Source organism: Pteropus medius, unplaced genomic scaffold (assembly GCF_902729225.1).
Source record: "Pteropus medius unplaced genomic scaffold, Ma_sr-lr_union100, whole genome shotgun sequence".
NCBI lineage: Eukaryota > Metazoa > Chordata > Mammalia > Chiroptera > Pteropodidae > Pteropus > Pteropus medius.
The window spans coordinates 24,174,900-24,188,463 of NW_024354500.1; positions in this window are offsets into that span (position 1 = coordinate 24,174,900).

The window sequence follows — 13,564 nt, forward strand, 5'->3', positions numbered from 1 at the left end:
ATAGGTATATAGGTATATATCTTTCTATGCAATAAATAATGTATTTTAGGTTATTTCATAATCTGACAATTGGACAGTGACTTCATGCATTTTAATCATCTCAGGGCAGAGAGCAAGAAAGAAAGAAAAGAAAGAAAAGAAAAAAGAAAAGAAAAGAAAAGAAAAGAAAAGAAAAGAAAAAAGAAAAAAGAAAAAAGAAAAGAAAAGAAAAGAAAAAAGGAAAAAGAAAAGAGGGAGGGAGGGAAGGAGGAAGGGAGGAAGGGAGGCTGTAAGGAAAATAAAGAAAAATGTTTATTATATATCTATTTAACTTTTCTGGTATTCCAACACACATTTTCTAGTTACTCTTTGATTACTTAGCATATCAAGGAAAACATTAGAATATTTTTTAAACATGGTAGGTCATAAACATGATATATATCATGATTATTAGATTATAATCTAATTCCTATAACACTGAAACCAAGTAAGAAAATCATAAAGTATTCTGCATTTTACACTTTAAGATTAAAAAAAAATCATACGTTTGCTTATCTATGTGTTTTGCTTAAGTTACTAGTTGTAATTGACCATTAGTAAATAAAGTCTTCCTTTCATTTCCAAAGCTACTGAAATTTTCTGTCCTACTTACATTTCTCACCAGGAACAAGCTCAGTCAAAATGTTGATTTAGTGATGTATATGATTAAAACAAAAAACATGTCTTACAAGACTAAAATTTTGCAGATTGAATTTAGAAATAATGTGTTTATTAATTATTATCCAAAGTAAATTAAAATATTACACTAAGTATTCATATTCTTGGGGTTGTAACACTCTATCTTTGCTTACTTAAATGTAATTATTCGAAATAATTGGTGGTTACTTTTATAAAATATATGAAATTATTTTATCTTCATAATCTTAGTATTTTATTCAGTTTAGTAATTGCTATTAAATAAAGTTAGTGTAATAGAATAAAATAATCAATCTTTCTGACTCCATCTTGCTCGAGTCTGCCTAGTTTCCATAACATGTCAGTTAGCACGTTTTCTTTTGTCCTGCATAGATATATTAATCATTAAAAAAAAATCTAACCTGTAGCCTAGGAATTACTAAAACAATAATCCTGCCCAAAACTACCTCCCCAAGGAGATAAGGAAGATATGTACCAAAATTTACTGTTTATATAAGATTTATAGGAACCTGATGACTGAGATCGTGGCAACCAGAGTTTGTTGACCAAAAGCAAAGAAGTTGCACCATCCTTCTTGGACTCTTGCTGATGTCCAGATGTCTGAGGTCATCAATCACCTCCTGACCTCAAACCACTCCCATTCCTCTTTTCTCCTGACAAAAAAGAAACCTGTATTCTGTACTCTTTCAAGATGTTTTCTTAGGATGCTAGTCTACCATCTTCTCAACTTGTTGGCTTTCCAAATAAAGCCAACTCCTTGTCACTTAACTTATTGTCTGCATGTGGCAATCAGTTTGAGTTTTCACTCAATTATATTAGCTTAAATTTTTACGTTGGTGTTTAAGTGTCCTATAGCTGTTTTTCAGTCAAATATGAAATTTCATTACTATAAGTCTTTGGTTCAATTACTTTCATTTTATTTAAACCAATGGAGAGACTTTTCAGATTAGATTGCAGTTATTACTTTGAAAGTTATTGCTTTGTTTAAATTTTGATTCTGTTTCTCTATTTATTGGAAATAAATATAATTCCCCCACATGAAATTCAATTTTGATTTGATCTTCAACTATTTTAGCAGTATAAAATTTATACCAAAGATATTAAAAATATTTATCTTTTATGAAAAGTGTATCTGAATAGATACTTTTGCAAGTCTCTATTGTAAAAAAAATATTTTTATTTTTTAAAAGTTAATTACTATGTTATTAATGATGGATAAAATAGGGTATTAAGTGCAACTGCAACTGGTTATTTTATTTCCATTCTTGCTCCTTTTTCTTTCATTCAGTTCTCAGAAATTTTGTGGAAAAAGCTCATAAATTTTCATCAAAATTGCATCATTTTGGTAAAAAATAGGCTTTATTCAAGGACCTGGGTTCAGGTCATAATTTGCCCATTATCCTCAGGCAAAACATTTAAGTTCATTCATCATCTTATCATTTGTAAATGATATGTTGAGTTAGCATATTTATAAAAACTCTTCAAATAAGAGTCTAATATATTATTATTGTAAACATAGATCTTTCATATTTTTCGAAAACATTAATTGTATTTATCCTTAGATATTTCACCCTATAATAAATACTATTTACAATTTTTAAAATATATTTACAAAATATATTTTTAATTTAATTTAAATATATTTAACAACATATTTAAAAATATAAATTTCAAAAATCTGTTAATAGAATTAAGTGAGTAAATGATTACAGAGAAAAATGTAAATAATATATATATAAACACACATATATATATTATGGTTTACAATAAAATTGAGAAGATAGACTTCCCACATATCCTCTGCCATTACAAGTGCAGAGTCTTCCTTTTTATCAATATTATTCATGAGACTACTATATTTTTTTGCTGAAGATAAACCTATATTGACACATCATAATCACTCAACGAACACTTTATTTTAGGGTTCACTGTTGGTATTGTACATTCTATGGGTTTAGACAAAAATATAATGACAAATTTCCATCATTATATCATACAGAGTAATTTTACTGCCCTAAAAATGTCCTATTCATCTCCCCCTGACCATCTCTGGCAACCTCTGATCTTTTAATTATTTCCATAATTCTGCCTTTTCCAGAATGTTGTATAATTAAAATCATACAGTATGTAGCCTTTTTTAGACTGGCTTTTTCACTTAGTAATATGCATTTACAATTTGTCCATGTCCTTTCATAGCTTGATAGCTATTTATTTATTTATTTTATTTTTTAGCACTGAGTATTATTGAATTGTTTAGATGTACGACACTTTATCTGTTCGCCTACTGAAGGACATCTTGGTTTCTTCCAAGTTTTGGAAAACTTGAATAAAGGTTGTATAAACATCTGAGTGCAGGTTTTTGTCTGGACATAAGTTTTCAATTCCTTTGGGTAAACACCAAGGAGCACAATCACTGGATCATGCGGTAAGACTGTTTAATTTTGTTAGAAACCGCCAAACTGTCTTCCAAAGTAGCTGTGCCATTTTGCTTTCCCACCAGCATTGTATAAGAGCTCCTATTGCTTCTTATCCTCAACAGCATTTGGTGTTGTCAGTGTTCCTGATTTTGACCCTTCTTATGGGTATATAGTAAAATTGCATTGTTTTTATTTACATTTCCTTGATGACATAGGATGTAGAGCATGGTTTTGCATGCTTATTTGCTATCTGTATACCTTCATTGGTGATATGTTTGTTTGGGTCTTTGGCCCATTTTTAATGGGATTGTTTGTTTTTGTGTTGCTGAGTTTCACAAGTTCTTTGCATATTTTGGATAACAGTCTTCTATGAGATGAATTTTTAAAAAATATTTTCTCCCAGCCTGTGGCTTATCTTCTCATTCTTTTGTTATTATCTTTTGTAGAAGATCTAAATTTTAATGAAGTCTAGCTTATCCATTATTTCTTTCATGGATCTTGTCTTTGGTGTTCTATCTAAAAAGTCATTGCCATACCATGGTCATCTAGGTTTTTTAGTAGTTTTATAGTTTGCATTTTATATTTACGTCTATAATCCATTTTGAGTTAATTTTTATAAAGGGTGTAAGGTCTGTGTCCATATATTTTTGCATATGAACACCCACATATTCCAGCATCATTTGTTGTAAAGACTATGTTTGTTCCACTGTATTGCCTTTGCTCCTTTGTCAATGATCAACTGATAATATTCATGGGAATCCATTTCTGGGCTCTCTTTTCTGCTCCATTGATCCATTTGCCTCATCTTTTGCCAATATCACACCATCTGGATTACCGTAGCTTTATAGTAAATCTTGAAGTTGGGTAGACATGCAACTTTGTTCTCTTTCAATATTGTGTTTGCTATTCTGGGTCTTTGGGTTGTCCATAAAAATTTTAGAATCGGTTTGTTAAAATCCATTAAATAACTTGTGAGAATTTTTATTGTGATTTCATTGAATTTATAGGTCAAGTTGAGAAGACATGATATCTTGATGATATTGAGTTTTCCTATCCATGACCATGGATTGTTCTTCCACTTACTTAGCTCTTGATAATGTCATTCTTCAGAGTTTTGTCATTTTCCTTATATAAATCCTAGACATATTTTCTTAGATTAATACCTAAGTTTTTTATTTTGTGTCTTTAATTTCAAATTTCATTTGTTCATTGAATGCAATTGACTTTGTTATATTACTTCTGTATGCTGCAATTTTTCTATAATCACTTATTTGTTCTAAGAATTTTTTGTTTACTTGTTTATTCTTTCAGATTTTTATATAAGCAATCATGTCATCTGTAAAGATAGACCATTTTATTTGCCCTTTGCCATCTTTGTACCTTTTATTCCCTTTTCTTGTTTCATTGCATTAGCTAGTAATCTTAGTACAGTGCTGAAAATGAATGGTGAGAAGGGACACACTTGACTTGTTTCTAATCTTAGCTCTGAGTGTCACACATTTGCATATGTTAGCTGTAGGTTTTTTTTGTAGATACATTCCATTAATTGAGGATGTTCCTCTGTGTCACCAGTTTACTGAGTTTTTATCATGCATAGATATCGGATTTTGTTAAATCCTTTTTGTGCATCTATTGATATGATCATATCATGTTTCTCTTTTAGACTATGGATATGATCAATTACATTAATTGATTTTTGAACATTTAAACACCCTCTAATGAGAATGAAAACTAAATCTCTGTAAATTAAATATTTATAAAGATCAATTTGCATAAAAATATATTGAGAGCAATTTTCACTTAAAAATTGAAATTATTTTAAAAGTTAAATACTGACATCATTTTCTAGTTTATTAAAATAAAATGTGTAACCTTTTTATAACTCTATATAGTTATGAATATAGTTAATAGTCATATTAATTTGGACTGAAAGTCTTATTAAATTATTCAGTTACCTATCTCTCAGCTTCTCTCTTATTTTTACTTCCATTGGATTTTTTTCTAGTTAGCATTTCAACTGCTTTTTTTTTCTGTAATAAAATAGTCTCATCTTCATCAGGCTTTTCTAATATCTATTTTTCAAAGAAGATTGATATTCTTCAAATTTTATAAAACATCTCTTTTATTATATTTCATTGATTAAAAACATTCACTGGCTCTCTAGAATCCTAAAAAATAATTAAATCTTAGCTTTTGAAAAGTCTGAGATTTTTCATACTCTAGCTTCAAGCAGTATTCATAATTTTACGTCCACTCTCTATTACCAAACTTTACTCTAATCAAACAATTGTACCTTTAATTCATGAGACCTGAATCACTCCATAATGAACTCAGATTCTGTGATTTACTCATGCTATGAAAAGTATACTCAGTATTGAAACTACTACTTTCGAACAAAGTGATCTTGGTCAAAAAATTTAACAAAAATTTAACCTTATTAAGCAGTTAACAGAAAATGAAGGTACATTCCTCATAGAGTTTTGTAAAAATTAAATATAGTAATAATACCTAGTATAAATTTTCTAATCAACAAAGCAACTCAATGAAGTACTCCCATTTTACAGATGGCAAAACTGAGAAATAAGCTTTTTTTTGTTTTTGTTTTTGATTTTTACTGTTACCCAGGCCATTTAACTAGTATGTGGTATAGTTCTGCCATCTAGCTCTAATCATTATGCATACTCTGTCTTACTCTTTTATCTTGAATTTTAGTTAAGTGCCTAATTCTTTGCAGCTGCTCAGAATGTATGTTATTTATTTACTTATTTATTTATTTATTTATTTATTTATTTATTTATTCATTCATTCATTCTTTTTTTTTTATGACAGTGCTGTGGAATGGTTAAGTGAATGAAAAATAATATGAATACATTTCTAACATCTCAAGTGATTTTACAAAGTTATAAAATGTTTAAATAATCAAACAATTTTCAAAACACTACCATTTTTTTCTCTATGAATTTATAACTATTTCTTAAATTATTATTCAGAATGAAGATTTTTCAACTCTATCAAAGACTAGATAAACTTTTTGGAAACTGAATTTGTAATTAGATTTTTTTTGAGTTATGTCTATTGACAATATACACTAATGGGAATGACTTGGAGATTTATATGAAAAGCATTATATGTTTATGGTTATTTTTGGAATATTTTAGGATTATATAAATTTCACATAGTGTAATGGTACTACTTTTCCTGTAGAAAAGTATGTTGTAACAGGAATTAGAATTTCAAATAAATATGTAAGATCTCACAGACATTACAGACAATGACCAGACTATATATGAAAAACAAAACACACCCACAAACTCCAGTAATTCACCCAGGAAGCCAACATCCTTTCTACAATAACCATTTGAGAAAGCTAACCTCTAATCTGTCTATAGTAACCAGTCCAGAAAGTCAGAGTATTATCAAAAGCAACCAGTTCAGGAATGTAAACAATAACCACTGTCACGACCAGCCCCAAAGGAACAGGATTTGATTGATTAATAAATTCCTTAATTTTTACCTCCACTTCAAATTTAGGATCAAGCGGAGAAAGATGATCAGTCTTTAGTAACTCATTTATGTCATCAAACAGAAAATAAATACATCTTATCGATTCTTTAAATTTTAGATTTTTTTCCAAAAATCAGATAAGTTTAGGTTTTCTCTTTGATAACTCTTTGACTAGCTCTATAAGTAAGTATATTTAAAGAATATCTAAAGAATACTTTTTTTCTTAATGTATATCAGTTATGACACAGTCAGACAAAGATCACCAGACAAAATAGATGGTCTAAAAGTTTGCAGAAGATCTGCAGAAATAAATGAAAACAAGCAAACACTACTGAGAACCTGCTATAGCAAGGGTATCAACCATCATCACTTGAGTTTGGCAGAATTAGTCTGTCTGTAACTTCCGTGTCAACAGCTTCCCATCAAGACACAACTGAAGGCTTCCCTTTTTCCACTATAAAGTTTTCTCATTCCTCTGCCTTATTTTTCAGTTTTCTTGTTTTATGTAGTAGTTTTAATACTGTTTTAATTCTTTACTATTAAGAAAATATTATTTCAATATCTTTTGGATTTTCATTTATAATATATATCTCTCTTTCCTTTCTTTTTTTCTTTTTCTCTTCACTTATATCATCTCTTCTAGTTCTATTTCTCTTATCCATACATCAAAGTATATAAGATTCTTGGGTATAATGATCTGAATTTGTTAGGGGATGTACACATTGTATAATATTCTGATTTCCTTCAAAAAGTAAGAATTAATAATTTGAAACAAACCAAACAAATTAATTCATTGCAAATTCCACAATCTTTATATTTCTGACCACTGATATGTGAAAAAGGAGGCTGACCATTCACCTAAAGTCATTTCAATGTATTCAAATCAATACTGTCATATTTTCATATAATTGCCTGGAATAAGTGAAGTCATATTGAGGCATTATTGAAGGAGAACCCGAGGCTGATCAGTAATACACGTATTAGTGGATACCAATTCTGATCATTTCCTCTGTAATAGATGGTGGAAGGCCTGTTGTAACTTCAGATTTCTCATGTTCTCCATACAGCTAAAAATAACAGAAAATCTTTATTCTCGGTCTATTAAAAATAATGTTTTCCTCTTCAGTGAAAAGAGCAAATATGCAACTCAATGCTGTTTCCTGATAGTCTTACATTCACTTTATGTTTTCTGGTATATTCATTTTTTTCAGTTAGAGCTTTGAAATTAGTAGTTACCATCTTCAAAAATAATTGATTTTTTTTTTCCTCTGGGGGGACACTGGGCTTGTAGGCTACTTTGCTTATTTCAGGTAAGCAAAAAATTAGCTCCTAGTGACAAGAAAAATTAACAACATACATATAAACCTGAAATATGTTTAATTTCTTTCATGATCTTCTGATTTGAAATCTAAAACAGTTGTTATTGTTTTGTTTTTTTGATTTACGCATAGTGATGTACATAAAGAAAATTATGTTAAGATTGGTTTCTAATTACTTCCAATATTGCCACATGTATTAAATTAAATAGTGCCTATAATGTACAGTAAAATTGACTAATATAAGTAGGATTATTGTAATGGGTCAAAACAGAGAATACAGTTCATGGTGAAAATAAATTACATGAGAAAAAAATGATTCCATGTGAGATCATTATTGATCTAATATTACTTTAGAATCAGGATATTATGTCTTAAATTTTATGGATAATTTTAATTTAGTAGTATTTTAGTTACATATTCATGGAAGTAGAATATGAACATATATTCAACACTAAGTTTCAGAAAATGTAACACTGAAAACTCTGTTTTTAAAATCATGAATGATCTTAACTGTCTAGTTGCATAACTCAGTTTAATCAGAGTTATTAATAATACTGTTAATAATATGCCAAAAATTTCATTATTTAGAAATGTATATTTTAAAACATTGAACTTTACATTTATTAGCAAATACAGGCATATACAAAAACATTAAGCTATAATAGCAACCCATTTTCTTTTACTTCTTGTAAAACAAACTATGAGAAACTAAAACAATAGATATGCTTTACACTTTCACCTAATTTTCCATGAGTATGAAATATTGAAAGATGATTTTCTTAGAATACTGATTTTGGTACTATAAAATAATTTCTTATTGATATTAGGAACAATATATTTGTTAGACTTTGAAATATAAATTGAGACAAGTTGTTTCCTAGATATTTTTTAAATGTTTTTTCAAGCTCATAAAATACTGAATAATGGATAATGTGTTGATAGGATGAGATTAAACTGATATAATGTCAACATGTTATGTTTCATCTTACATTTGCTATAGAAGTCAAGCTTATTGGTCCTTGAAAAATATGTGAGACATTTACTGGGAGACATTTATATTAGCCAAACATATTGATGAGCTTTCTGATTATACAGCATATGGAGAGATTAGTAACTTTTCTCAGACTGATCTCAATTTTTGACAGACACACTAAACACAGTAATTCATTATGTATATACTTTTGTCAGGTAAAATCCATATCAATATTCTCAACTTTCAAAATTTAACTAAAACAATACAAATAATTCTGTGCATATATAAAATATGCACTATACCTGCTCTTTAGATTTGGAAACGACATCTAGATACCTCTCTGTCTTTGGGTAAAAATCCCCTAAATAAGAACCTAAATGGAAAATAGTAGTGTAGGAAGTCTCTTTCCGATGTTCAAATTCAGTTCTTTCCATTTGTGTGTCTCTGGGTTTGCCAAATTTGAAGAATGTAACAAGTAGAGTAGATTTTGCTCCTCACCATTGCTTCAACATAAGAGAATCCAATGCTATGTTTTGAAGATTCTCACAGATATGGTTTGGGAAGAAAAAAGACTTGAATGTTTAAACACAGATTTGAGAAATAACACATGAAATCATAGAGCCTTCCTTCCAAATGAAAAAAAAAAGTTTACAATAAAAGATGAGGCACCCAATATTAGGATTAGAGCTATGAGAAAGACAAATTTTGTTAGGATTAGAGCTATGAGAAAGACAAATTCAGATTCTATTTATCAAAATATTATTTTGTTAGGATTAGAGCTATGAGAAAGACAAATTTCCTTGATTCCTGATGTTATATTTAGCTGTCTTACAAGGTCTAGAGATCATCAGGTACCTATGACTTTTTAAAAAATCAAAAAGAAGTCTCCAAAAAAGCAATATTATATACACAAATTAAATTTATTTTATCTGAAAATTATAACTTGGTTTGATACAAGAAAACTTGAACAAAAAATATTCTTACATAGAGTTTGGTTATCTACCTTACTAGGTCATTAAGTAATACATTACTCATTAATTTAATAATTATTACATATTATTAATAATCTATAAGTGCCAATAAATTTACTATGTCATGGAATAGAACGATGAACAGAACAGTCAAGATTTGTGTACCACTGAAAGTGGAGCCAAGATGTAAACATACATAGAAACATATAGATTGAGACCAGAGCAATGTTTCATTCAAAAGTCCTCAACATGAAGACACTAATAAATCAATTTTCTCAAAATAACCCATCTAGTAAAAATTACTAGGGGATTTATATGGCTATTTCTTATTATCATACAATAATTTGCTCTTCAATATCAGGGGTAAGTGAAAAGCTTAATAATTGATAATTTGAATTTATATTAAGTGCTTAATCATATGACTCTGAAAAATCTTCTATTAAAGCAGTCAATGATAGCTATGTTTAAAGATACACCATAGTTTAGCCCAAATTGCATAATATGTATGATATATGTGAGGTTTTTTTTGAATTTATTTTTAAACATCAGAGGAACATTTTAACTGCAGTTCTGAAATTTAATGTGGTAATCATGTTGATGTCACATCTGGAATAGATTTTTAATTTATGCTGCCATTTCATGTTTGTCAACTTACTAATGTGATTCTTCTTAAATTAATAGAATAAGTAAAACTTTGTATTTCCTTTTTCCATTTAGGAATTGATAATTTTTACCTCTACTTTTCTAGTGAAATGTCATGTTTCCTTAAACCTTGAAATAGCATTCTAAAAAGTCTTCAAAATTTTAATGTTTAAAGAAAAACAAAAGTTTTATTCATGGAATAGAGCCTTTATGTCATGCAAAAATATAAAACATTTTGATAACAGCTGTTCTTTCAATTTTTAACTGAAATAAACTCTACTTTGCGATAAAGCCACCTAAACTGTTATCTGGATAATAACTTTATTTATAAATACCACAACCATGAAAAAAGTAATGATTTTGCACTTAATATATAACATATAAAAATAATTAAATATCAGATGTCTAAAGATGGATTTTTAAAGGAAGAAATTTTAGGCATTACTGTTTGAGCAACTTATAAGTAGTAATGTATGAGAAATATAGTCTTACATAAAATTGAAAGGGTTTAATGCTATGGTTCTACAGATTTTCATATTTATGTGTTTACATATAGACAGATAGATGATAGATAGATAGATGATAGATAGATGACAGAAATAATATTTTGATAAATAGAATCTGAATTTTATAAATATGTAGTAAAATATTCTCCACATGATTCATTTAGTTTCAGTTTATATACAAAAAAGGCATATCACAGAATAAGTTTCAAGACAGAGAGCCTAAAATCTAATCCTTTATTAATCACTAAGTCTCAGGCTCTACCTATATCTTATTAGAGGGTTGTCGTAAATATTAAATAAGATGACAATGTCTCTGACACTGTCTGCTCATTAACTGCCAGGTTTTCTTCCTTTTCAGTATTAACATTCATTTACTCAAGATGTAATTGCTGGAATTCTAGTCTATAGTTTGCACTCTAATGAACTGATGCATAGAATTTTTCTTTAGTTCAAAAAAAAAAATAAGACATAAAATTCTTTACAATATTATTAAATTATTTTAATTACTTATTCTTAAATTGAATCTTCTATTTCGATGAGACAAATATGTAACTTTATATGTTCATAAGCCAAATTCTCAACAAAATTGCCTTGTTTACTATACACCCCCACCTGGTTGTAATTTGAGGGCAAAGAGAAGTTATTCATATTGATAAAAATTTTAAATGTTTTTTGTTATTTTGGGTACCATCAGAACCAGACTCAAAATAAAGGATTGAGTTTAAGCAGCGGATGGGAGATGCCAGGGTAAATGAGGAATTACAATACAGGAAAGAAAAGGCCACAATAAAGGGTGGCTACATAGTGGAATATGGAGAATAATCTCAAACAGAAACAGAATGACACAAACACAAGTCAGTATTACTAACCAAAGAATTAGGAAGCTGGTGTATTTATATTTATTCACTGACTGGTCAGCGATTAAGGCTCTGCCTCATGAAACATTAACTCTAAACATATCCAGCATCCTGAGGACAGATCAATAAAAAAGGTGCAGATGCTGGCTCTTAGAAGCTAGGCTGACATACATGAAAGTGTTTACGTCTTCTTGCTGCAACACTGACTGCATCTGTTATAAATGTTCTTAAAAAAATAAACACCCAAGCATTTTAAAATATAAAAAAGCCAATAACTGGCCAAGTTAATTTTAATCTTACATATTTTAAAAACAGTGTTGGATGAAAAGTTTAATTACTCAAAAAGTGTATGTACTCAAAGTTTGAGAACATATATATTTTACTCAACAGAATAATAATAATTGTTATTAGAAAACACATGCATTTTTAGTTCATAAGAATTAAAAAATATATATAAACGAAGTCAGAAAATTAAAATTTGTGGACTTAATATTGTTAAGAGAGAACCAGTATTAATTTTTTAATACATCAATATTTTTCTAATGCTTGTCTATATTACTAAATGTAACAGGTTTTTCTTCTTATATTTACTTAATATCTGTCATATTAATAACAAATATTTAACTTATATAATATTTAGCACATAAAATATTATAGCTCAATTTTTTTCATATTTTTTTACCAAATTAAAATTTACAGCAATCATCAGGTATCTACTATACAGAAAACCCTGTGTAAAAACTGTGAACATAAAGTTAATACCAGATAGGTGAAGTATAATGGAACTAAAATATTGCAGAAAAATGAACTATAAGATAAATGGGAATAAAATGAGCACTCTGATTGAGATTTCATATTACAATGTGTTAAGACACAAGAAATGTTATTTGAGTTGAGATTTTGACAATTAGGGGAAACACAAGTCTAATGAGTAGGTTAGTCATGGAAGTGAGTGGATTATAGAACAATTAATAGACTTTTAGAGTGTGTATGTGCACCTGTGCAGACATGTGCACATGGTGTACTGTCTTAACACAGGTATATTTGGTTTCACTGGTTCTCTAATTGCTTGGGTTCTCTTGGATTATATAAAGGTAGATCTATACTAAAATAATGTATATGACTACATTGAAGAGAGTCTGACCAGCTTCTCTGTATAACCAAATAAAGGAGAGTGCTAAAGCTTCACCTTATTTATCTTCTGTAAGGCCGGACTGACATAAACTACATAATTCTGTACTAATACTGTTTGAATAAACATCTAATATATTTTCAAAATGAGGCCTAATTTTATCAATTAACCTTACCAGAAATGTAGATAAGGATAACATATATTTGTATGGATGCTTACCATGACCTTGACTCTGTGTTAAATGTTTCATATGAATTACATGTTTATTTGTTTTCCTATATGGCTTGACTCTTAGATACTTTACCCAGGTTAGGTATCTAATTTATGTCACTAATTTACTTGTTTATTCATCAAAGTAATTAGACATTTAGTATAAATATTATGATAGTGGCCAGAGATAGTATATCAATTATATAGTATATTGATTCAATGCTTAACAAACACTACAAAACTTAGTGGCATATAGTCATAAATATTTATTATTTCTTTCAAAAATATTGATATAATGGTTCTTTTGTTGTGTTCTGCTTGTGGCTCAGAATGGTCTAGGATGGACTAACCTTACATA